Raw genomic sequence first — 25337 nt, 5'->3', positions numbered from 1 at the left:
TGGTATGGGTTCTGGGAGGTGAATGCTTATGATAGAGATCGGTATGTAGTTTTTCTCCACGTCTCTCTCTGAGTCTTCTATCAATTTGAGAGGAGATCTTCATCAATGCTTCTAGGGTAGGAGGTAGTTCTATCCTTGCCAATTCATCCTTCAGATTCTCTGCCAATCCTAGACGGAATTGGTTACGAAGCGCTATAGGGCTCCAGAGGGAGTCAGATGCATAAAGTTTGAACTCCGCAATATATTCTTCTACGGGCCTCTTACCCTGTTTGAGATCCCTCATATGTGCCTCTGCTGTCAATTAGGTGTCTTTGTCTGAATATAAATCGTCCATCAGACTGAAAAAAGATTCTAGAGTGGCAAGGGCAGAATCTTCGTGTTCACATAAATTGTCTGCCCAAACCCTGGGCTCTCCTCTGAGGAATGTGATGACTGTTAACACTCTTATCCTCTCTGTAGTATAGGTTTTAGGACGCAAAGTAAAAAGTAAGTGACATGAGTTTTTGAATTGTTTGTAATTGCGTCTATTTCCGCTGAAAGTCTCAGGGAGAGATATTTGAGGTTCAGGTGCAGTATCATGAGCTGATCTAGCTGCTATGGAGTCCTTAAATAAATCTTTTAAAGTCTTATTCTCCATCTGTAGTTCTCTCACTGCGTGAGCTATTTGATCAACCTTCTGGGATAAGTTATAGACCACTTGAGGAAGTTCTGCTGGTTCCATAATCCTTTGCGGCTTAGTATTCTGTAATGATTGAGCAAACTTTGTATTTTGTGGAACTCAACTGCAGAACAGATAAGTTAATGTTTGAATGTTTCACCCTCTTGATATAATATCACTATAGCAGAGAGTGATATCAGTTAAAGGTAGAGCGTGATTTTATATGTATAAGTATAACTGTAATAAGTGTCCCAAAACAGCTTTACAGTTTTAACAGGAGGCTTGTAATTATGAGAGACTGGCAGGCTGATATAAATTATGAAACAGGAGTTCTCTGATCTCAATACCTCCTTAGGATGGTAACAGTTTCTTTGCTTCTCATTGCTGTTGCTGCTCGCAGCGTTCTGTGGAGTAGCGCGGAAAGCAGGGGAGGAGTCGCTCGCTGACACGCTGTTTGATTGACAGCTAAGAATGCTGGCAAGCCCAGACTCCATGTAACACAATTGCGGTAAGAAACGCTTGGTTTTAAACAGCAGGAAAGTTATCAACTGTGCTTTAGAGATAGCGGATAGTAAGGGAAGAGCCAGCCTCCGAGCAGGAAGGTGTGGTAGCACTCAAATAAGTCCAGTCATGAAGCGGCAACAGCCGTGTAAAATATTGAAGGGAGTAAACCAAAAGCAGGTACAAAAGTCTTTTAAGTTGAATAGGCGTAATGCCAAGTGGTCCAGCTGAAGATTTAGTAATCCACGAGTAGTTGGGAATAAGGAATCTTCTTTGCAGGAAAAATGTGAGCTCAGTATGAGCAGGAGTTACTCAGTCAAAAGCAACAAATACTAAGCACCTGTCTTTGGGTGAGCAGGTGTTTTATAGGCTCTGTGGGCAGGACTAGGAGGATGCAGGTAGCTGCTTAAAGGAACATACATGCTGTGAAAACCCTCACATTCTCATACCAATACATCACAGTATTGCAATAGTGTAAAAACAAAAGTTCTTACTGACGCCTCCTGTAATCCTGGCCGGTCTTAACATAGAGGCTGAATCTCCACTGTAGTTCCGCTCTGGAAATCCTTTCCGGGATCCGACACCTGTCCGTGTCTATAGCGTTTGCTTCCTCCAGTCAGCTCTCCATACCCTCCTCGGCCATTTGCAGGGGCAAGGTTCAGACTCCACTGATCGAAGCGTCCGATGAAGTCAGCTCTCCTAAAAACAGCTGCTATGTAGACCGGATCTTACTCCGGATAACGTAACCTGGACACTGTGTTATCTCCAAAGCTTGCCATGGACACTGGGGTTAAAGTTAGCAACAGAGTAAAAAAAAATATAAATTCAAGCAGTTTTACTTGGACAGCCATTGAGAGAGTTTTTCAACCACCAAATGGGGGAGATAGAGAAAGAATCCTAGGCCGACAAGAAGTATTTTGGATTTTAAACTCCAAACTAGAGTTCCAAAAGGTTTCTATTCGGATTTTGACCTTATGAACTATTGGTAATGTTATTGAAAAATTGGGACTATTTTGAGCCGAGATCCAAAATACAAAAAGTATGTTAAAACATGACTGGGGAAGTTGTCTAAGTGATTTATCCTGAAATATTTGTCTAAATATGTATCCTTTTGATCAAGTTTGTAAATATAGCTTATGTAATCAATGTAAAATTAATATTTAGCTGGTTCTTTTAAGTTAAAATTACTATTATGTAATAGCTGATGGGCTTTAAGTAGGAGGAGAAAAATATATGTACTTATCCTCTTCACCTACATAGATAATAATCTCTATCCCACATTCAAGCTAGGATGTATGACTGATACTAACATAGGAATTTTGTAGAGATATCGCTCTAGGGACCAAAATGCTAAACTGGCTAAGCCAAATTATTTTAGCAAAACTACAATATGTACAAGTACTGCAGTATGAAGCCTAACATTCGTTTTAATTTTTGGTTTCATTTAAAGGAATTGGATTATTCAATCAGCAATAGCGTGGTCTAAATGCAAATGTATATTTATTGTATGGGTGCACAGAGATTGAATATATCCAAACTTTTGAAGTTCTACAGTAGCACTAAAATATGGTTTTTGTTTGCAATAAATAGGCTAGATAAGCTAATTTAGCAGCAGAAATGTTGCTATTGAAGCTAAGAATTATTCAGTTCAACTATATGGATAAAAAACTTGGGTATGGTTAAAACGTAACATCAGCTCTTAGAGAATAGGAGTTTAAGGGTTAATAGCTGGAACATACACATTTAGAGTAGAACATGTGTTAATTAATTAACAATTAAGATGTAACCAATCAGAAATGGTCTGTTGCTTTTAAAAGTGTAAATTTTATTGTGACAAGTAGCAGCTTATGAGGACGGCTACCTAGCCGAAACATGTCAGTTGCTATTTGCTGACCATTTCAAACTTTTGTACCCATGTTTGTGTCTTCTATGTGGAACTTTTTCAGGGCCGTCTTTAATACTGACTGGACCCTGGGCAAACATTTTCTTGCCCCCCCCCATGCAATTTCAATTTCGCTATCCACCCCAACATCCCAAAAAACAACTAAATCAATTTATTTTATATATTTTTTTAAATTATTAGCCCAGCAGTGGATCATCCACTGCTGGGCTAATCATTAAAAAAAATTGCAATATGTGAAACTGGACCTAAGCAGTACTAATAAGTAAATAAATATATAAATTCCTCCATTCTGGATTAATTTAATATGCTTTTGAATGTGATTCTGGTGTGAGGTTAGCTGGTTAAAGAGATTTAGGGCAGCCAACCGGAGCAAAGCAAGGTAAAGACTGAGGCAACAATTGTCTTGCTGCAGTGTTCTAGAGCCTTGTTGCAGATGTGAGCAATTGTCTTGTTGCAGTTTTCTAGAGCCTTGTCGTAGATGTGAACAATTGTCTTGCTGTAGTATTCTAGAGCCTTGTCACAGACCTGAACAATTGTCTTGCTGCAGTATTCTAGAGCCTTCTCACAGACATGAACAATTGTCTTGCTGCAGTGTTCTAGAGCCTTGTCACAGACATAAACAATTGTCTTGCTGCAGTGTTCTAGAGCCTTGTCACAGACATGAACAATTGTCTTGCTGCAGTGTTCTAGAGCCTTGTCGCAGACGTGAGCAATCATGTTGCTGCAGTGTTCTAGAGTCTTGTCACAGACATGAACAATTGTCTTGCTGCAGTGTTCTAGAGCCTTGTCACAGACATGAACACTTGTCTTGCTGCAGTGTTCTAGAGCCTTCTCACAGACATGAACAATTGTCTTGCTGCAGTGTTCTAGAGCCTTGTCGCAGACGTGAGCAATCATGTTGCTGCAGTGTTCTAGAGTCTTGTCACAGACGTGAAAAATTGTCTTGCTGCAGTGTTCTAGAGTCTTGTCACAGACGTGAAAAATTGTCTTGCTGCAGTGTTCTAGAGCCTTGTAGAAGACGTGAACAATTGTCTTGCTGCAGTGTTCTAGAGCCTTGTTGCAGATGTGAGCAATTGTCTTGTTGCCGTTTTCTAGAGCCTTATCGTAGATGTGAACAATTGTCTTGCTGTAGTATTCTAGAGCCTTGTCGCAGACCTGAACAATTGTCTTGCTGCAGTGTTCTAGAACAAACAACAAATACAGACTATTTCAGATGTTACTACAAAATAACTGTATACAATGGTTAAAAAACAATACTCCCCTCTAGGGCCTTCTTACAGTCTCTCCCAGGGGACTGCTAAAATATGTAGAGTTCAAATAGAGATGGTGCAGGTTCTGTATTGCTCTTAGTATAGTAAATTGTCAAAAGGTGTGTGGATCTCAAATGAAATTCCAGATGTCACTGAGGATGAAAAAACTTCACTGGTGTATATAGAAGTTAACAATGAAATATGGGTGCATTATATCAGAAGTCAGATCTTCACAGTGAGATTCCTCCAGTTACAGATGCAGTTGGGCTGGGGATTTAACACTCCGGTATTGAAATTGGTAGCAAACTCCAAAAAAATGCAGCAAATACTCACTTCCTTAATGGAGCCCAATGTCCGGTGATTTCACAAATACAGAAAGATAGATATTTGTTAAAAAAGAACAAACTTTTATTAAGACATCCCTACGCGTTTTGACGATTTTACCGTCTTTTTCAAGAGAAAAAGTTAAAAGAAGGTAAAAAGTTGCTGCTCTGTGAATCACCAATGAGATTAAATACACATTGCTTATGTTCCATTTCCGGTTTCCCAAAATTGGACTCACAGAATAAACATTATTAATAACATATTTAGACTGTTACAATTTTATTCCCATCCAATGAAAAATAATAAATAATAAAATATATGTTCGTATGGTATATAACTTAAAATTAGAAATAAGCAGATATTTCCGTTTTCGTATTTGTTTATATAATATGATTATCATTGGATAAGAAAAAAACGTCTTAGCCAATAGTTATCGGTAGTTTGAATAGACCAATAGAAAGAAAGCTCTAGTTATCAGTTCATTATTTTATAAGTTCCAAATCAGGTCCGTGTGTCATATTTTACCACGTGGTATCCTTTTATCTAATCATAGTAGCCATATATTGTTCTTTTACTCGGATGTGTCACGTGAACCTTTAGAGCCAATAGGAGTTCATGAAAATCGACACTTTCTTAATTTGGTATAAAAGTCCATATTTTGGTTCTAAAATACATAATACAAATAACATGGATGAGTAGTAAACATGCCGTTCCCCGATTGTAATACATACTGTTTCAAAATTGAAATACATTATTAATAGTTAATATCTACAATAAACATAATAAATCAGAAAATGAAAAAACCCAAATTAAATAATTGTAAAATTAAACTGTTATTTGGGCCCCTAGTTATCAAGCCGTCAACCTCAAATACACTGGAATTCCGCAGCGTATTTGTGGCGAGGCTGATTCGACTTAGTTATCAAGCCCTAGACACCGGCAAAAGTAGAATATAGTGACGTAAGCTTCGATCCGCCGGACTCAGTCCGACACAGATCGATTCTTACATCACTCCAGATGTTCCGCACACAAGTTCGGCACAATCTGACTACTTTTGCTAGTTATCAAAAAACTAGCAGGTACGCTCGGCACTTTTCCGGCCCAGCGTACCTGGTTTTCAAACCGCCGCCCTGGAGGCGACGGATCCCATAGGAATCAATGGGAGTCTGACCATAGCGAAAGTTCATGTTCGCTGCTGCCAGACATCCCATTGATTCCTATGGGAGCTGTCTACACCTAACACCCTAACATGTACCCCGAGTCTAAACACCCCTAATTTGTCCCCCCTACACCGCCACAACTAAATAAATGTATTACCCCCTAAACCGCCGCTCCCGGAGTCCACCGCCACTATAATAAGTATGTTAACCCCTAAACCGCCGCTCCCGGTCACCGCGCAACTATAATATATGTATTAACCCCTAAACCACCGCTCCTGGTCCCCGCCGCAACTATAATATATGTATTAACCCCTAAACCGCCGCTCCCGGACCCCACCGACACCTACATAATACCTATTAACCCCTATCCTGCCCCCCCTACACCGTCGCCACCTATAATAAAGTTATTAATCCCTATCCTGCCGATCCCGGACCCCACCGCAACTAAATAAATTGTTTAACCCCTAAACCGCCGCTCCCGGACCCCGCCGCCACCTATATTAAACTTATTAACCCCTAATCTGTCCCCCCTACACCGCCGCCACTGTAATAAAATTATTAACCCCTAAACCTAAGTCTAACATTAACCCTAACACCCCCCTAACTAAAATATTAATTAAATTAATCTAAATAATATTTCTCTTATTAACTAAATTAATCATATTTAAAACTTAATACTTACCTTAAAAATAAACCCTAATATAGCTACAATATAAATAATAATTATATTGTAGCTATCTTAGGATTTATTTTTATTTTACAGGCAACTTTCAATTTATTTTAACTAGGTACAATAGCTATTAAATAGTTATTAACTATTTAATTGCTACCTAGTTAAAATAAAGAGACATTTACCTGTAAAATAAAAACTAACCTAAGTTACAATTACACCTAACACTACACTATACTTTAATCCTATTTAAAACTAAATACTTACCTGTAAAATAAACCCTAAGATAGCTACAATGTAATTAATAATTACATTGTAGCTATTTTAGGATTTATATTTATTTTACAGGTAACTTTGTATTTATTTTAGCTAGTTAGAATAGTTATTAAATAGTTATTAACTATTTAATAACTACCTAGCTAAAAGAAATACAAAATTACCTGTAAAATAAATCCTAACCTAAGTTACAATTAAACCTAACACTACACTATCATTAAATTAGTTAAATAAATTAGCTACAAATAACTACAATTAAATTCAATTAAATAAACTAACTAAAGTACAAAAAATAAAAAAAGCTACGTTACAAAAAATAAAAAAAATAAGTTACAAACATTTCAAAAATATTACAAAAATTTTAAGCTACTTACACCTAATCTAAGCCCTCTAATAAAATAACAAAGCCCCCCAAAATAAAAAAATTCCCTACCCTATTCTACATTAAAAAGTTACCAGCTCTATTACCTTACCAGCCCTTAAAAGGGCCTATTGCGGGGCATGCCCCAAAGAAAACAGCTCTTTTGCCTGTAAAATAAAAATACAACCCCCCCCCAACATTAAAACCCACCACCCACATACCCCTACTCTAACCCAAACCCCCCTTAAATAAACCTAACACTACCCCCCTGAAGATCATCCTACCTTTAGCCGTCTTCAGCCAGCCGACCCACCGATGGAACTGAAGAAGAGATCCGGAGCAGCAGAAGTCATCATCCAAGGGGCGCTGAAGAAGTCTTCCATCCGATTGAAGTCATCATCCAAGGGGCGTTGAAGAGGTCTTCCATCCGATTGAAGTCTTTATCCAAGCGGCATCTTCAATCTTCATCCATCCGGAGCGGAGCGGAGCCATCTTCAGACGAGCCGACGCAGAGCCATCCTCTTCTTCCCGACGACTAACGACGAATGACGGTACCTTTAAGTGATGTCATCCAAAATGGCGTCCCTTCAATTCCGATTGGCTGATAGGATTCTATCAGCCAATCGGAATTAAGGTAGGAAAAATCTGATTGGCTGATTTAATCAGCCAATTAGATTGAAGTTCCGATCAGCTAATAAAATGCGAGCTCAATCTGATTGGCTGATTTATTATACGTGGCGAGGGTGTAGGGGGGCAGATTAGGGGTTAATAAGTTTAATATAGGTTGTGGCGGGGTCCGGGAGCGGCGGTTTAGGGGTTAAACTATTTATTTAGTTGCGGCAAGGTCCGGGATCCGCAGGATAGGGGTTAATAACTTTATTATAGGTGGCGGCGGTATAGGGGGGGCAGGATAGGGGTTACTAGGTATAATGTAGGTGGCGGCGGTGTCCGGGTGCGGCAGTTTAGGGGTTAATACATTCATAAGAGTTGGGGCGGGGTCTAGGAGTGGCGGTTTAGGGGATAATAACTTTATTTAGTTGTGGGGGGCGCCGGTATAGGGGGTAGAACAGTGTAGTTAGTGTGGGTGCTTAGTGACAGCTTGTCAATAAAGCTGTCAAAAAGCCGAAGAGCAGCGAGATCGGATGAGTGATAACCATCACAGTCTGCTGCTCATCGCCCCGTACTTGGTGCACAGCTTTTTGACAGATTTATTGATAACTTTGGCGAGATTTTTCAGGTCCGCGGCAGCGATGGTAGGCGAGCATAGGCAGGCGTATTGGGCCAGCGAAGGCAGGTAAAGTAGACACGTTGATAACTAGAGGCCTTAGTGTCAAAATTGTGGAACAGGTGTATAAAAGTATTTCTGTGACTAAATTGGTGAATATAATAACAATCATACTACGTACATTTATTTTTCGTGAGCACTCAACCTGGGAATGAACAATAGCATAATAGCTTGTTCTATGGCTAGTTACCACCCAAGAAGCAGCCTCTTTTTTCTCAACATGTGCCTTTCACAGAGAAGAACTTTCCTGAAGCATATCAGTCTGTTCCTGACTTCACAGTACAGTCCAGCTCTGAAATACCAGGCAATCCCTCTCTGCTCAGTGTGCCTAGAGGGATATGGCTGCACCTCACTGATGCGGCCCACAGTAGGCCGAAATGTACGTCTGGGGTTTTGCTGTTTCTCTTGTTTAGAGAAGGATTACCTGGTATTTCGGGGCTGGGCTGTACTGTGAAGTCAGGATCAGACTGATATGCTTTAGAAAAGTTCTTCTCTGTGAAAGGCACATGTTGAGCAAAAAGAGGCTGCTTCTTGGGTGGTAACTAGCCATAGAACAAGCTATTATGCTATTGTTCATTCTCAGGTTGAGCGCGTCTCTCTTTTTATTTATGCAAATTATGACACTTAGGGAAGTCTCTCTAAGTGTGATGCAGGAATCCAGACGTGGACCCGTTGCTCAGTGTGGCTAGAGGAATATGGCTGCACCTCACTAACGAGGCCCACAATAGGCCGAAACTTACGTCTGGGGTTTTGTTGTTTCTCTTGTTCAGAGAGGGATTGCCTGGTATTTCAGATCTGGACTGTACTGTGAAGTCAGGATCAGACTGATATGCTTCAGAAAAGTTCTTCTTTGTGAAAGGCACATGTTGAGCAAAAAGATTACAGATTACTATTGGCTGAGATGTTTTATTCTTATCCAATGATAATCATATTATATAAACAAATACAAAAACGGAAATATCGGCTTATTTCTAATTTTAAGTTATATACTATATGATAATATATTTTATTATTTTTTATTGGATGGGAATAAAATTGTAACAGTCTAAATATGTTATAAATAATGTTTATTCTGTGATCCAAATTCTGGAAACCGGAAGTGGAACATAACCATTGTGTATTTTAACTCATCGAGCGATTCACACAGCAACAACTTTTTAACTTCTTTTAACTTTTGCTCTTGAAAAAGACGGTATAATTGTCAATTTGCGGAGAGCTGTCTTAATAAAAGTGTGTTCTTTTTTAACAAATATCTATCCTTCTTTATTTGTAAATCGCCAGACCGTGGGCTCCAAGGATGTGAGTATTTGCTGCTTTTTTTTGGAGTTTGCAACCAATTTCAATACCAGAGTGTTCTTTTAAATCCCCAGCCCAACTGTATCTTTAGACTGGAGGAATCTCACTGTGAAGAGCTGACTTCTGATATTTATCAGAGTGAGTATACTACATATTTCATGGTTCACTTCTATATACATCTGGAATTTCATTTGAGATCCACACACTGTGTAACAATTTACTATACTAAGAGGAATACAGGACCTGCACCATCTCTATTTGAACTCTGCAGTGTTCTAGAGCCTTGTCACAGACGTGAACAATTGTCTTCCTGCAGTGTTCTAGAGCCTTGTCGCAGACGTGAACAATTGTCTTGTTGCAGTTTTCTAGAGCGTTGTTGATGAAGGGAGCAATTGTCTTGCTGCAGTGTTCTAGAGCCTTGTCGCAGACATGAACAATTGTCTTATTGCAGTGTTCTAAAGCCTTGTCGCAGACATGAAGAATTGTCTTGCTGCAGTGTTCTAGAGCCTTGTCGCAGATGTGAACAATTGTCTTCCTGTATTGTTCTAGAGCCTTGTCGCAGACATGAACAATTGTCTTGCTGCAGTGTTCTAGAGCCTTGTCACAGACATGAACAATTGTCTTGCTGCAGTGTTCTAGAGCCTTGTCACAGACATGAACAATTGTCTTGCTGCAGTGTTCTAGAGTCTTCTCACAGACATGTAAAACTATCTTGCTGCAGTGTTCTAGAGCCTTGTCACAGACATGAACAATTGTCTTGCTGCAGTATTCTAGAGCCTTGTTGCAGACGTGAACAATTGTTTTGTTGCAGTGTTCTAGAGCCTTTTTTTGCAGACATGAACAATTGTCTTGCTGCAGTGTTCTAGAGCCTTGTCATAGACATTAACAATTGTCTTGCTGCAGTGTTCTAGAGCCTTGTCACAGACGTGAACAATTGTCTTGTTGCAGTGTTCAAGAGAATTGTCACAGACGTGAACAATTGTCTTGCTGCAGTGTTCTAGAGCATTGTCACAGACATTAACAATTGTCTTGCTGCAGTGTTCTAGAGCCTTGTCACAGACGTGAACAATTGTCTTGCTGCACTGTTCTAGAGCCTTGTTGCAGATGTGAATAATTGTCTTGCTGCAGTATTCTAGAGCCCTGTCACAGACATGAACAATTGTCTTGCTGCAGTGTTCTAGAGCCTTGTCACAGACATTAACACTTGTCTTGCTGCAGTGTTCTAGAGCCTTGTCACAGACGTGAACAATTGTCTGGCTGCAATGTTCTAGAGCCTTGTCACAGACGTGAACAATTGTCTTGCTGCAGTGTTCTAGAGCCTTCTCACAGACATGAACAATTGTCTTGCTGCAGTGTTCTAGAGTCTTCTCACAGACATGTACAACTGTCTTGCTGCAGTGTTCTAGAGCCTTGTCACAGACATGAACAATTGTCTTGCTAGTGTTCTAGAGCCTTGTCACAGGCATTAACACTTGTCTTGCTGCAGTGTTCTAGAGCCTTGTCACAGACATGTACAACTGTCTTGCTGCAGTGTTCTAGAGCCCTGTCACAGACACGAACAATTGTCTTGCTGCAGTGTTCTAGAGTCATGTCACAGACATTAACACTTGTCTTGCTGCAGTGTTCTAGATCCTTGTCACAGACGTGAACAATTGTCTTGCTGCAGTGTTCTAGAGCCTTGTCACAGACATTAACAATTGTCTTGCTGCAGTGTTCTAGAGCCTTGTCACAGACGTGAACAATTGTTTTGTTGCAGTGTTCTAGAGCCTTTTTCGCAGATGTGAACAATTGTCTTGCTGCAGTGTACTAGAGCCTTGTCACAGACATTAACAATTGTCTTGCTGCAGTGTTCTAGAGCCTTGTCACAGACATTAACAATTGTCTTGCTGCAGTGTTCTAGAACCTTGTCACAGACATTAACAATTGTCTTGCTGCATTTTTCTAGAGCCTTGTCACAGACATGAACAATTGTCTTGTTGCAGTGTTCTCGAGAATTGTCGCAGACGTGAACAATTGTCTTGCTGCAGTGTTATAGAGCATTGTCACAGACATTAACAATTGTCGTGCTGCAGTGTTCTAGAGCCTTGTCACAGACGTGAATATTTGTCTTGCTGCAGTGTTCTAGAGCCTTGTCACAGACGTGAACAATTGTCTTGCTGCACTGTTCTAGAGCCTTGTCACAGACATTAACAATTGTCTTGCTGCAGTGTTCTAGAGCCTTGTCACAGATGTGAACAATTGTCTTGCTGCAGTGTTCTAGAGCCTTGTTGATGAAGGGATCAATTATCTTGCTACAGTGTTCTAGAGCCTTGTCGCAGACGTGAACAATTGTCTTGCTGCAGTGCTCTAGAACCTTGTTGCAGATGTGAACAATTGCCTTCCTGCAATGTTTTAGAGCCTTGTCGCAGACGTGGACAATTGTCTAGTTGCAGTGTTCTAGAGCCTTGTCGCAGACGTGAACAATTGTCTTGCTGCAGTGTTCTAGAGCCTTGTCGCAGACGTGAACAATTGTCTTGCTGCAGTGTTCTAGAGCCTTGTCACAGACATTAACAATTGTCTTGCTGCAGTGTTCTAGAGCCTTGTCACAGACATGAACAATAGTCTTGCTGCAGTGTTCTAGAGCCTTGTCACAGACATTAACAATAGTCTTGCTGCAGTGTTTCAAAGCCTTGTCACAGACGTGAACAATTGTCTTGCTGCAGTTTTCTAGAGCCTTGTCACAGACGTGAACAATTGTCTTGTTTCAGTGTTCAAGAGAATTGTCGCAGATGTGAACAATTGTCTTGCTGCAGTGTTCTAGAGCATTTTCACAGACATTAACAATTGTCTTGCTGCAATGTTCTAGAGCTTTGTCACAGACGTGAACAATTGTCTTGCTGCAGTGTTCTAGAGCCTTGTCACAGACATGAACAGTTGTCTTGCTGCACTGTTCTAGAGCCTTCTCACAGACATTAACAATTGTCTTACTGCAGTGTTCTAGAGCCTTGCCATAGATTTGAACAATGGTCTTGCTGCAGTGTTCTAGCGCCTTGTTGCAGATGTGAACAATTGTCTTGCTGCAGTGTTCTAGAGCCTTTTCACAGACATTAACAATTGTCTTGCTGCATTGTTCCAGAGCCTTGTCACAGACATAAACAATTGTCTTGTTGCAGTGTTCTAGAGCCTTGTCGCAGACGTGAATAATTGTCTTGCTGCAGTATTCTAGAGCCCTGTCACAGACATGAACAATTGTCTTGCTGCAGTGTTCTAGAGCCTTGTCACAGACATTAACACTTGTCTTGCTGCAGTGTTCTGGAGCCTTGTCACAGACGTGAACAATTGTCTTGCTGCAATGTTCTAGAGTATTCTCACAGGCATGTACAACTGTCCTTCTGCAGTGTTCTAGAGCCTTGTCACAGACATGAACAATTGTCTTGCTGCAGTGTTCTAGAGCCTTGTTGCAGACGTGAATAATTGTCTTGCTGCAGTATTCTAGAGCCCTGTCACAGACATGAACAATTGTCTTGCTGCAGTGTTCTAGAGCCTTGTCACAGACATTAACAATTGTCTTGCTGCAGTGTACTAGAGCCTTGTCACAGACATGAACAATTGTCTTGCTGCAGTGTTCTAGAGCCTTGTTGCAGACGTGAATAATTGTCTTGCTGCAGTATTCTAGAGCCCTGTCACAGACATGAACACTTGTCTTGCTGCAGTGTTCTGGAGCCTTGTCACAGACGTGAACAATTGTCTTGCTGCAATGTTCTAGAGTATTCTCACAGGCATGTACAACTGTCCTTCTGCAGTGTTCTAGAGCCTTGTCACAGACATGAACAATTGTCTTGCTGCAGTGTTCTAGAGCCTTGTTGCAGATGTGAACAATTGTTTTGTTGCAGTGTTCTAGAGCCTTTTTCGCAGATGTGAACAATTGTCTTGCTGCAGTGTACTAGAGCCTTCTCACAGACATGAACAATTGTCTTGCTGCAATGTTCTAGAGTCTTCTCACAGACATGTACAACTGTCCTTCTGCAGTGTTCTAGAGCCTTGTCACAGACATGAACAATTGTCTTGCGGCACTGTTCTAGAGCCTTCTCACAGACATTAACAATTGTCTTACTGCAGTGTTCTAGAGCCTTGTCATAGATTTGAACAATGGTCTTGCTGCAGTGTTCTAGAGCTTTGTCGCAGATGTGAACAATTGTCTTGCTGCAGTGTTCTAGAGCCTTTTCACATACATTAACAATTGTCTTGCTGCAGTGTTCTAGAGCCTTGTCGCAGAAATGAACAATTGTCTTGTTGAAGTGTTCTAGAGCCTTTTCGCAGACGTGAACAATTGTCTTGCTGCAGTTTTGTAGAGCCTTGTCACAGACGTGAACAATTGTCTTGTTGCAGTGTTCAAGAGAATTGTCGCAGACGTGAACAATTGTCTTGCTGCAGTGTTCTAGAGCATTGTCACAGACATTAACAATTGTCTTGCTGCAGTGTTCTAGAGCCTTGTCGCAGACGTGAATAATTGTCTTGCTGCAGTATTCTAGAGCCCTGTCACAGACATGAACAATTGTCTTGCTGCAGTGTTCTAGAGCCTTGTCACAGACATTAACACTTGTCTTGCTGCAGTGTTCTGGAGCCTTGTCACAGACGTGAACAATTGTCAGTCTGCAATGTTCTAGAGCCTTGTCACAGACATTAACAATTGTCTTGCTGCAGTGTTCTAGAGCCTTCTCACAGACGTGAACAATTGTTTTGTTGCAGTGTTCTAGAGCCTTTTTCGCAGACGTGAACAATTATCTTGCTGCAGTGTTCTAGAGCCTTGTAACAGACCTTAACAATTGTCTTGCTGCAGTGTTCTAGAGCCTTGTCACAGACATTAACAATTGTCTTGCTGCAGTGTTCTAGAGCTTTGTCACAGACATTAACAATTGTCTTGCTGCAGTGTTCTAGAGCCTTGTCACAGACGTGAACAATTGACTTGCTGCAGTTTTGTAGAGCCTTGTCACAGACGTGAACAATTGTCTTGTTGCAGTGTTCAAGATAATTGTCGCAGACGTGAACAATTGTCTTGCTGCAGTGTTCTAGAACATTGTCACAGACATTAACAATTGTCTTGCTGCAGTGTTCTAGAGCCTTGTCACAGACGTGAACAATTGTCTTGCTGCAGTGTTCTAGAGCCTTGTCACAGACATTAACAATTGTCTTGCTGCACTTTTCTAGAGCCTTCTCACAGACATTAACAATTGTCTTGCTGCAGTGTTCTAGAGCCTTGTCGCAGATGTGAACAATTGTCTTGCTGCAGTGTTCTAGAGCCTTGTCGCAGATGTGAACAATTGTCTTGCTGCAGTGTTCTAGATTCTTGTCACAGACATGAACAATTGTCTTGCTGCAGTGTTCTAGAGCCTTGTCACAGACATTAACAATTGTCTTGCTGCATTGTTCTAGAGCCTTGTCACAGACGTAAACAATTGTCTTGCTCCAGTGTTCTAGAGCCTTGTCGCAGACGTGAATAATTGTCTTGCTGCAGTATTCCAGAGCCCTGTCACAGACATGAACAATTGTCTTGCTGCAGTGTTCTAGAGCCTTGTCACAGACATTAACACTTGTCTTGCTGCAGTGTTCTGGAGCCTTGTCACAGACGTGAACAATTGTCAGTCTGCAATGTTCTAGAGCCTTGTCACAGACGTTAACAATTGTCTTGCTGCAGTGTTCTAGAGCCTTCTCACAGACATGAACAATTGTCTTGCTGCACTGTTCTAGAATCTTCTCACAGATATGTACAACTGTCTTGCTGCAGTGTTCTAGAGCCTTGTCACAGACATGAGCAGTGGCTAGTACGCTAAAAACATTGCATTCCAGCAAGGATCCTTTACAGGAGACTTTTTCAGAAAGTATCCACCACAAATAGCTATTTGGTAACTTTTGGTAACTTTGGAACATTCACAAATTGTTATTTTGGAACAGATATCTCTCCAACACTGTTTAGCGCGCCTCTCAGGTTCCCCTCCTGGGATTTGGTTTTCAAGACAGTATTCTTGAAAGTAGAACTCGTTCTTTGCGGCGGGCAAATACAAACCTTCATGAATTTTGTATTGCATTAGTTTTTTGTTTCAATGATCTATTGATTTCAGTTTTGTTGAATCTAGAAAATTAAATAACACACTCTGATACTGATTGCATAAGAATGACTAGAATTCACAGACAAGCCGAAAATTGTGATTGTCAGTTTATTGAAGAGCAATTTCAAAAATGTTTCTTCTTAGATTAATAAAACCAGCAATGTCTATGAGTGTTAACTGTAGAACAATAAAAAAACAAGCGAATATCAGATTACTTTTTAGGTTTGTAGATAAATAACGACAGCTGAGTATGTACTATAAATATGCTGGTCTGTTTCTTATGTTTTAAATTGTAACCTACTGTAGCTGCGTAATATAATGTGTTGGAAATTACATTTTTATAAAGGCATATTTTTAATATTATATCCAGATTCCAGACCATAGAAACGTCACGTTTCAGGTTTATACAGCTGGGCAGTTACAATTCATATTTTTTTAATGAAAATTTTAAGATGAATTGCACATATATTACAGATTATTTGAAATTATTTAAGCATTTATATTCCCCTCATGCAATATATACCCTGACTCCATTGACTATCATTACTCTTATAAAGTGAACTTAACTGACTTTTCAAGTAATGGTCAAGTTGCCTCATGTATACATAATGGGTTTATAGTCAATTTGTAATATGTTGGCTTTCTCCCTCTCCATCTGGTGAAAGGGAATACCTGTTACTGCTACAGTTACATCTGGAAAGAACACTTTGAGACACGTTCCTTTGTGAGGTCCTAGTATTTTAATTAACAGCCAAAAACAATAAAGTCAGCTCATAAATCTTAGAGTTAATTGAAATCACAGTTAACTATTTTTTTATTTTAATAAGAACAGTGTATAAGAATATGCAGATATTCACAGAAACATTACTCTAAAATGCAAAATCAGCATACTTGTTCTTATCCTGTGGTCTATAACTATAATCATATAGATAAAAGTGCTGAATCGAGGATAAAATGTATTGTTTTAATAAATAAATGAACATTGAACCACATTACAGAGACAAAAAACATAGAAACAATTTAAATATGCATAAATTCTAATGTCTGATAACACTCAGGAAATAATTAAACATCTCCTTAAATGTATGTCTATGCTGCAAACATACGGCTAGATTACGAGTTTTGCGTTAGCCTTAAAAAGCAGCGTTTTTATCTAACGCTGGTATTACGAGTCTGACAGGTAGAGGCTCACCGCTCACTTTTCTTCCACGACTCGAGGCTACTGTAAATCCCCTTACGTCAATTGCGTATCCTATCTTTTTAATGGCATTTGCCTAACGCTGGTATTACGAGTCTTGGAGAAAGTGAGCGGTAGAGCCTCTACCTCCAAGACTCCTACCGCATTTAAAAGTCAGTAATTAAGAGTTTTATGGGCTAACGCCGGAACATAAAGCTCTTAACTACAGTGCTACAAAGTACACTAACACTCATAAACTACCTATGAACCCCTAAACCGAGCCCCCCCCCACATTGCAAACACTATAATAAAATTATTTAACCCCTAATCTGCCGACTGGACACCGCCGCCACCTACATTATACCTATGAACCCATAATCTGCTGTCCCTAACATCGCCGACACCTATATTAAATTTATTAACCCCTAATCTGCCCCCCCCAACGTCGCAGCCACCTACCTACACTTATTAACCCCTAATCTGCCGACCGGACATCACCGCCACTATAATAAATGTATTAACCCCTAAACCGCCGCACTCCCGCCTCGCAAACACTATAATAAATTTTATTAACCCCTAATCTGCCCTCCCTAACATCGCCGCAACCTACCTACAATTATTAACCCCTAATCTCCCGCCCCCAACATTGCCGCTACTTTAATAAAGTTATTAACCCCTAAACCTAAGTCTAACCCTAACCCTAACACCCCCCTAAGTTAAATATAATTTAAATTAAACAAAGTAAATTTACTATAATTAAATAAATTATTCCTATTTAAAACTAAATACTTACCTATAAAATAAACCATTAGATACAATATAACTAATAGTTACATTGTAGCTATTTTAGGATTTAGATTTATTTTACAGGTAACTTTGTATTTATTTTAACTAGGTACAATAGCTATTAAATAGTTAATAACTATTTAATAACTACCTAGTTCAAATAATTACAAAATTACCTGTAAAATAAATCCTAACCTAAGTTACAAATACACCTAAAACTACACTATCAATAAATTAATTAAATAAATTAAATACAATTTTCTAAAATAAAATACAATTAAATAAACTAAACTATAAAAAAACAAACACTAAATTACAAAAAAAAATTACAAGAATTTTAATCTAATTACACCTAATCTAAGCCCCCTAATAAAATAAAAAAGCCCCCCAAAATAATAAAATTCCCTATCCTATACTAAATTACAAAAGTAATCAGCTCTATTACCAGCCCTTAAAAGGGCTTTTTGCGGGGCATTGCCCCAAAGTAATCAGCTCTTTTACCTGTAAAATAAAAGAAATACAATACCCCCCAATATTACAACCCACCACCCACACACCCCTACTCTAAAACCCACCTGAACCCCCCTTTAAAAAAACCTAACACTACCCCATTGAAGATCATCCTACCTTGAGCCGTGTTCACCCAGCCGGGCACCGATGGGCCAGAAGAGGACATCTGGAGCGGAAGAAGTCTTGATCCGATCGGGGCAGAAGAGGTCCTCCATCCAGCAGAAGTCTTCATCCAAGCGGCATCTTCTATCTTCATCCATCCGGCACGTAGCGGGTCCATCTTCAAGACATCCGACGCGGAGCATCTTCTTCTTCCCGACGACTATCGACGAATGAAGGTTCCTTTAAATGACGTCATCCAAGATTGTGTCCCTCGAATTCCGATTGGCTGATAGGATTCTATCAGCCAATCTTAATTAAGGTAGGAAAAATCCGATTGGCTGATGTAATCAGCCAATCGGATTGAAGTTCAATCCGATTGGCTGATTGGATCAGCTAAGAGAATGGACTTTGGCCCGTTTGAATGAAGACTTCTGCCAGCTTTGCTGAGGACTTCTGCCGCTTGGATGAGGATGGATGGATCCATGGAGGATGGATCTTCGGGGGTTAGTGTTAGGTTTTTTTAAGGGTGTATTGGGTGGGTTTTAATTTTAGGTTAGGGACTTTGGGCTGAAAAAGAGCTAAATGCCCTTTTAACGGCAATGCCCATACAAATGCCCTTTTCAGGGCAATGGGGAGCTTAGGTTTTTTTAGATAGGTTTTTATTTTGGGGGGTTGGTTGGGTGGTGGGTTTTACTGTTGGGGGGTGTTTGTATTTTATTTTACAGGTAAAAGAGCTGATTTCTTTGGGGCAATGCCCCGCAAAAGGCCCTTTTAAGGGCCATTGGTAGTTTATTGTAGGCTAGTGTTTTTTTTTTATTTTGGGGGGGCTTTTTTATTTTGATAGGGCTATTAGATTAGGTGTAATTAGTTTAAATATTTGATCATTTATTTTTTTATTTCGTGTAACAGTGTTTTTTATTTTGTGTAACTTAGGCCTAGATTTAGAGTTCTGCGGCCAAAGGGGTGCGTTAGCTACGCTGGCTTTTTTTCTCCCGCACCTTTTAAATACCGCTGCGTTATGCTCCAAAAATGGAGCGTAGAGCATATTTACTGCCACTGCAACTCTAAATTCCAGTGGTGCTTATGGACGTGGCCAGCTTCAAAAATGTGCTCGTGCACGATTCCCCCATAGAAAACAATGGGGCAGTTTGAGCTGAAAAAAAACCTAACACCTGCAAAAAAGCAGCGTTCAGCTCCTAACGCAGCTACATTGTTTCCTATGGGGAAACAATTCCTAAGTCTGCACCTAACACCCTAACATGAACCCCGAGTCGAAACACCCCTAACCTTACACTTATTAACCCCTAATCTGCCGCCCCCGCTATCGCTGACCCCTGCATATTATTATTAACCCCTAATCTGCCGCTCCGTACACCGCTGCAACCTACATTATACCTACGTACCCCTAATCTGCTGCCCCTAACATCGCCGACCACTATGTTATATTTATTAACCCCTAATCTGCCGCCCCCGCTATCGCTGACACCTGCATATTATTATTAACCCCTAATCTGCCGCTCCGTACACCGCCGCAACCTACATTATTCCTATGTACCCCTAATCTGCTGATTGGAACAGCCAATAGAATGCAAGCTCAATCTGATTGGCTGATCGGATCAGCCAATCGGATTGAACTTGAATCTGATTGGCTGATTCCATCAGCCAATCAGAATTTTCCTACCTTAATTCCGATTGTCTGATAGAATCCTATCAGCCAATCGGAATTCGAGGGACGCCATCTTGGATGACGTCCCTTAAAGGAACCGTCATTTGTCGGGAAGTCGTCGGTGAAGATGGATGGATCCGCGCTGGAGGTCTTGAAGATCAGCCGGTCGTCATCGGATTGAAGAACATAGAAGATGCGGTTTGGATGAAGATGTTTGCCGGTCCGGATGTCCTCTTCTGCCCGCTTGGATCAAGACTTCAGCCGGAGGATGGACGTCACTCTTCAGCCCTCCGCTTGGGCTTGGATCAAGACTTCGGAGGCTTGGATCAAGACTTCGGTGGACGGATCGGTGAACCCGGCGAGGTGAAGACAAGGTAGGGAGATCTTCAGGGGCTTAGTGTTAGGTTTATTTAAGGGGGGTTTGGGTTAGATTAGGGGTATGTGGGTGGTGGGTTGTATAATGTTGGGGGGGGGTATTGTATGTGTTTTTTTTACAGGCAAAAGAGCTGAATTCTTTGGGGCATGCCCCGCAAAGGGCCCTTTTCAGGGCTGGTAAGGTAAAAGAGCTTTTCTATTTTAATTTTAGAATAGTGTAGGGCATTTTTTTATTTTTGGGGGCTTTGTTATTTTATTAGGGGGCTTAGAGTAGGTGTAATTAGTTTAAAATTGTTGTAATATTTTTCTAATGTTTGTAAATATTTTTTTATTTTTTGTAACTTAGTTCTTTTTTATTTTTTGTACTTTAGTTAGTTTATTTAATTGTATTTAATTGTAGGTATTTTATTTAATTAATTTAATGATAGTGTAGTGTTAGGTTTAATTGTAGATAATTGTAGGTATTTTATTTAATTAATTTATTGATAGTGTAGTGTTAGGTTTAATTGTAACTTAGGTTAGGATTTATTTTACAGGTAATTTTGTAATTATTTTAACTAGGTAGCTATTAAATAGTTATTAACTATTTAATAGCTATTGTACCTGGTTAAAATAATTACAAAGTTACCTGTAAAATAAATATTAATCCTAAAATAGCTACAATATAATTATAATTTATATTGTAGCTATATTAGGGTTTATTTTACAGGTAAGTATTTAGCTTTAAATAGGATTAATTTATTTAATAAGAGTTAATTTATTTCATTAGATTTAAATTATATTTAATTTAGGGGGGGTGTTAGTGTTAGGGTTAGACTTAGCTTTAGGGGTTAATACATTTATTATAGTAGCGGTGAGATCCGGTCGGCAGATTAGGGGTTAATTATTGTAGGTAGGTGGAGGCGACGTTGGGGGCGGCAGATTAGGGGTTAATAAATATAATATAGGGGTCGGCGATGTTAGGGGCAGCAGATTAGGGGTACATAGGGATAACGTAGCTGGCGGCGGCAGATTAGGGGTTAAAAATTTTTAATAGAGTGGCGGCGGTTTAGGGGTACATAGGTAGTTTATGGGTGTTAGTGTACTTTAGAGCACAGTAGTTAAGAACTTTATAAACCGGCGTTAGCCCAAAAAGCTCTTAACTACTGACTTTTTTCTGCGGCTGGAGTTTTGTCGTTAGATTTCTAACGCTCACTTCAGCCACGACTCTAAATACCGGTGTTAGAAAGATCCCATTGAAAAGATAGGATACGCAAATGGCGTAGGGGGATCTGCGGTATGGAAAAGTCGCGGCTGCAAAGTGAGCGTTTGACCCTTTCCTGACTGACTCCAAATACCAGCGGGCGGTAAAAAACAGCGTTAGGACCCTCTAACGCTGGTTTTGACGGCTACCGCCCAACTCTAAATCTAGGCCTTAGTGTTTTTTATTTTGTGTAACTTTGTTGTTATTTTTTGTAACTTAGTAATTCTTTATAGTAGATTGAAATAACTTGAGTAGGGTTAGGTTTTTAAATATGTAATATAGTTAATTTAATTGCTAGTTTAATGTAATTTTAGTATAATAGTTAGGGTAGGTTAATTAGTAGTTTAATATAGTTTAATGTAATTTTAGTATAATAGTTAGGGTAGGTTAATTAGTAGTTTAATATAGTTTATTTTAATTCTAAAAGCAAGTTTAAATTTATTATAAGATAGGGATGTTGTAATTTTGATGTAAAGTTAGCGGGTTGTTAGGTTTAGGGGTTAATAACCTAAATTTAGTTTGTGGTGATGTGGGGGGCTTGCGGTTTAGGGGTTAATAGGTTTAGTAAGTGGTAGTGATGTGGGAGGCCAGGGGTTTAGGGGTTAATACATTTATTTGAGTTGCGGTGGGCTCCGGGAGCGGAGGGATAGGGGTTAATAACTTTATTTAGTTGTGGTGGGCTCCGGGAGCAGCGGGGTAGGGGTTAATAAATGTATTTAGTTAAGGTGGGTTCCGGGAGCGGCGGGATAGGGGTTAATACATTTATTTAGGTGGTGGCGGGGTCCGGGAGCGGCGGGATAGGGGTTAATAACTTTATTTGAGTTGCGGTGGGCTCCGGGAGCAGAGGGATAGGGGTTAATAACTTTATTTAGTTGTGGTGGGCTCCGGGAGCGGCGGGGTAGGGGGTTAATAAATTTATTTAGTTAAGGTGGGCTCCGGGAGCGGCGGGATAGGGGTTAATACATTTATTTAGGTGGTGGCGGGTTCCGGTGCGGCGGGATATGGGGTTAATATATTTTATGTAGGTTGCAGCGATGTCGGGGTGGCAGATAACAGGTGTTTAAACTCGGGGCTTATGTTAGGCTGTTAGGTGCAAACGTAACTTTTATTCTACCATAGAGATCAATCGGATATCTGGCAGCAACATAAGCTTTCGCTGCTTTCGGGACTCCCATTGATTACTATGGAATCCGTGGCCTCCAGGGTGGCGGATTGTAAACCAGGTACCCTGGGCCGGAATAGTGGCGAGCGTACCTGTTAGAAATTTGATAACTTGCAAAAGTTGTCAGATAGTGCCGAATTTGTATTTGAAACATCTGTAATGACATAAGCATCGATCTGTGTCGGATTGAGACCGGCGGATCATATGTTACGTCACAAATTTCAACTTTTGCCGGTCTGTAGGCTTTAATAACTAGGTCGAATCACAATTATGCTGCGGAATTCCAGCGTATTTGTGGTTGACGGCTTGATAAATATCCCTCTATGTAGCATATCATGATAAATGCTGACAGCATAAGCAGCCTTAGAGCAGGCGGGCAAGTTATGGAGCAGTGGTCTTTAGACCGCTGCTTCATAACTGCGGTTTCCGACGAGCATGAAGGCTCTCCCCGAAACAGGGGTCCCTTAGACTGAAAAGGGCATTTCCTGAGCATAGCTGAAAGTTCTTTGCCAGTGTATTCTCAAAACACTTTATTCCTGCAGTTCTAACTGTTTTATCTCACAAACTGAAAGGTGGTCTAAGTGTGCCCCCTGCTTCCTGCTCTCTGTTTCCATGTTTCCATTTCCAACAAACTTCATTACTTACAGTAGAAAAAATAAAAGTACACTGCACATGTATAAACCAGTGACAAACTGATTTTGTTTTGAGTTTGCACCAGGATTTTCCCCACCTCTACTAATAGGCTGAAAAGGACGTTCCATGAGCATAGTTGAAAGTTCTCTGCCAGCGTATTCTCTAAACATTTCCCTTCTACAAATCTCTGTGTTTCATGATCTTGCAAACTGAAAGTTGATTAGATTTTGTCAATATTACAAGGCCCTTTAGCTTGATTAATTGAAGGAATTTCTCTTAGAATTTGTCATTCACTTCCACCGCTCCCCAACACCGCCGCCACTATAATAAACCTATTAACCCCTAAACCGCAAGCCCCCACAACGAAATATACTAAATTAAACTATTAACCCCTAAACCGAAAGCCCCCCCACATCGCAATAAACTAATTTAAACTAGTAACCCCTAAACCTAACGCCCCCCTAACTTTATATTAAAATTACAATTTCCCTATCTTAAATTAAATTAAAACTTACCTGTCAAAATAAAAAAACTAAGTTTAAACTAACAATTAAACTAATATTAAACTAACTACCAATTAAAGAAAATTAAAATACACATTAAAAAAATCCTAACACTACTATAAAAATGACAAAGTATCTAATTACAAAAAATAACAAACACTAACTTACGAAAAGTAACAAACAAAAATATCAAAAATAAAAAAGAATTATACCTAATCTAATAGCCCTACAAAAATAAAAAAAGCCCACTTTTTTGGGTGTTTTTTTTTTTTTAGTTTAGGGTTTGGGCTGAATGCCCTTTTAAGGGCAAGCAAAAGAGCTGGATGCCCTTTTAAGTGCAATGCCCATACAAATGTCCTTTTCAGGGCAATGGGTAGCTTAGGTTTTTGTTAGAGTTAGGTTTATTATTTTGGGGGGTTGGTTGGGTGGTGGGTTTTACTGTTGGGGGGGCTTTGTGTTTTTTTTAGACCTAAAAGAGCTGATTTTTTTTGTGTGGCAAAATGGCCCTTTTAAGGGCTATTAATAGTTTATTGTAGGCTAGGGGTTTATTTTTTATTTTGGGTGGACTTTTTTATTTTTATAGGGCTATTAGATTAGGTGTAATTCTTTTTTACTTTTGATAATTTTGTTTGTTATTTTACATAATTTAGTGTTTGTTATTTTTTGTAATTAGATACTTTGCAATTTTTATAGTAGTGTTAGGATTTTTTAATGTGTATTTTAGTTTTCTTTAATTGGTAGTTAGTTTAATTTTAGTTTAATAATTATATTAGTTTAATTGTTAGTTTAAACTTAGTTTTTTAATTTGACAGGTAAATTTTAACTTAATTTAAAGGGACATGAAACCAAAATTTTTCTTTCATGATTCAGATAGAGAATACAATTTTAAACCACTTTCCAATTTACTTTTTTTTTTTTTTTTTTTTAAATATTTTTATTGAGGCATATAATAAAACAGTACAGAGCATAGTAACCACATACATAGGCCCTTAACCCGTAAGGGCAATTGTCAAAAGTATATAACGCTGCCAATACTGTAAGCATGACATGCCATATTTTGAATCATTAATGAAAACTTACATTTCAAAAACAATGAGTGTTATAGAACAAATAGTCAAAGATAATGTATAAAATTGGAATGCTTCCTGTGTGGTTAAAAAACAGAATAAGTGGCCTCAAGTTTTTTAAATAAACAGCATATAGGGCCCTTTTTGGGTCCTCCAGACTATAAACATATACATATATTATAAAAAAGTTTATCAACCATAACTATAATGAAGGACTCTTATGTAGTTTTTAGGGGGTCATCGATGGGATCTGTGTCCCTTAGCTTAATAAATAAGCTCCAAAAGGGGGGGGCGGAGCCTAGTAATATAGAAACAAACTAAAAGCAAAAAGTATAATATGGTA

Source organism: Bombina bombina, chromosome 5 (assembly GCF_027579735.1).
Source record: "Bombina bombina isolate aBomBom1 chromosome 5, aBomBom1.pri, whole genome shotgun sequence".
Taxonomy (NCBI): domain Eukaryota; kingdom Metazoa; phylum Chordata; class Amphibia; order Anura; family Bombinatoridae; genus Bombina; species Bombina bombina.
The sequence above is the reverse complement of the archived record's forward strand: the minus strand, read 5'-3'. Positions refer to the sequence as shown.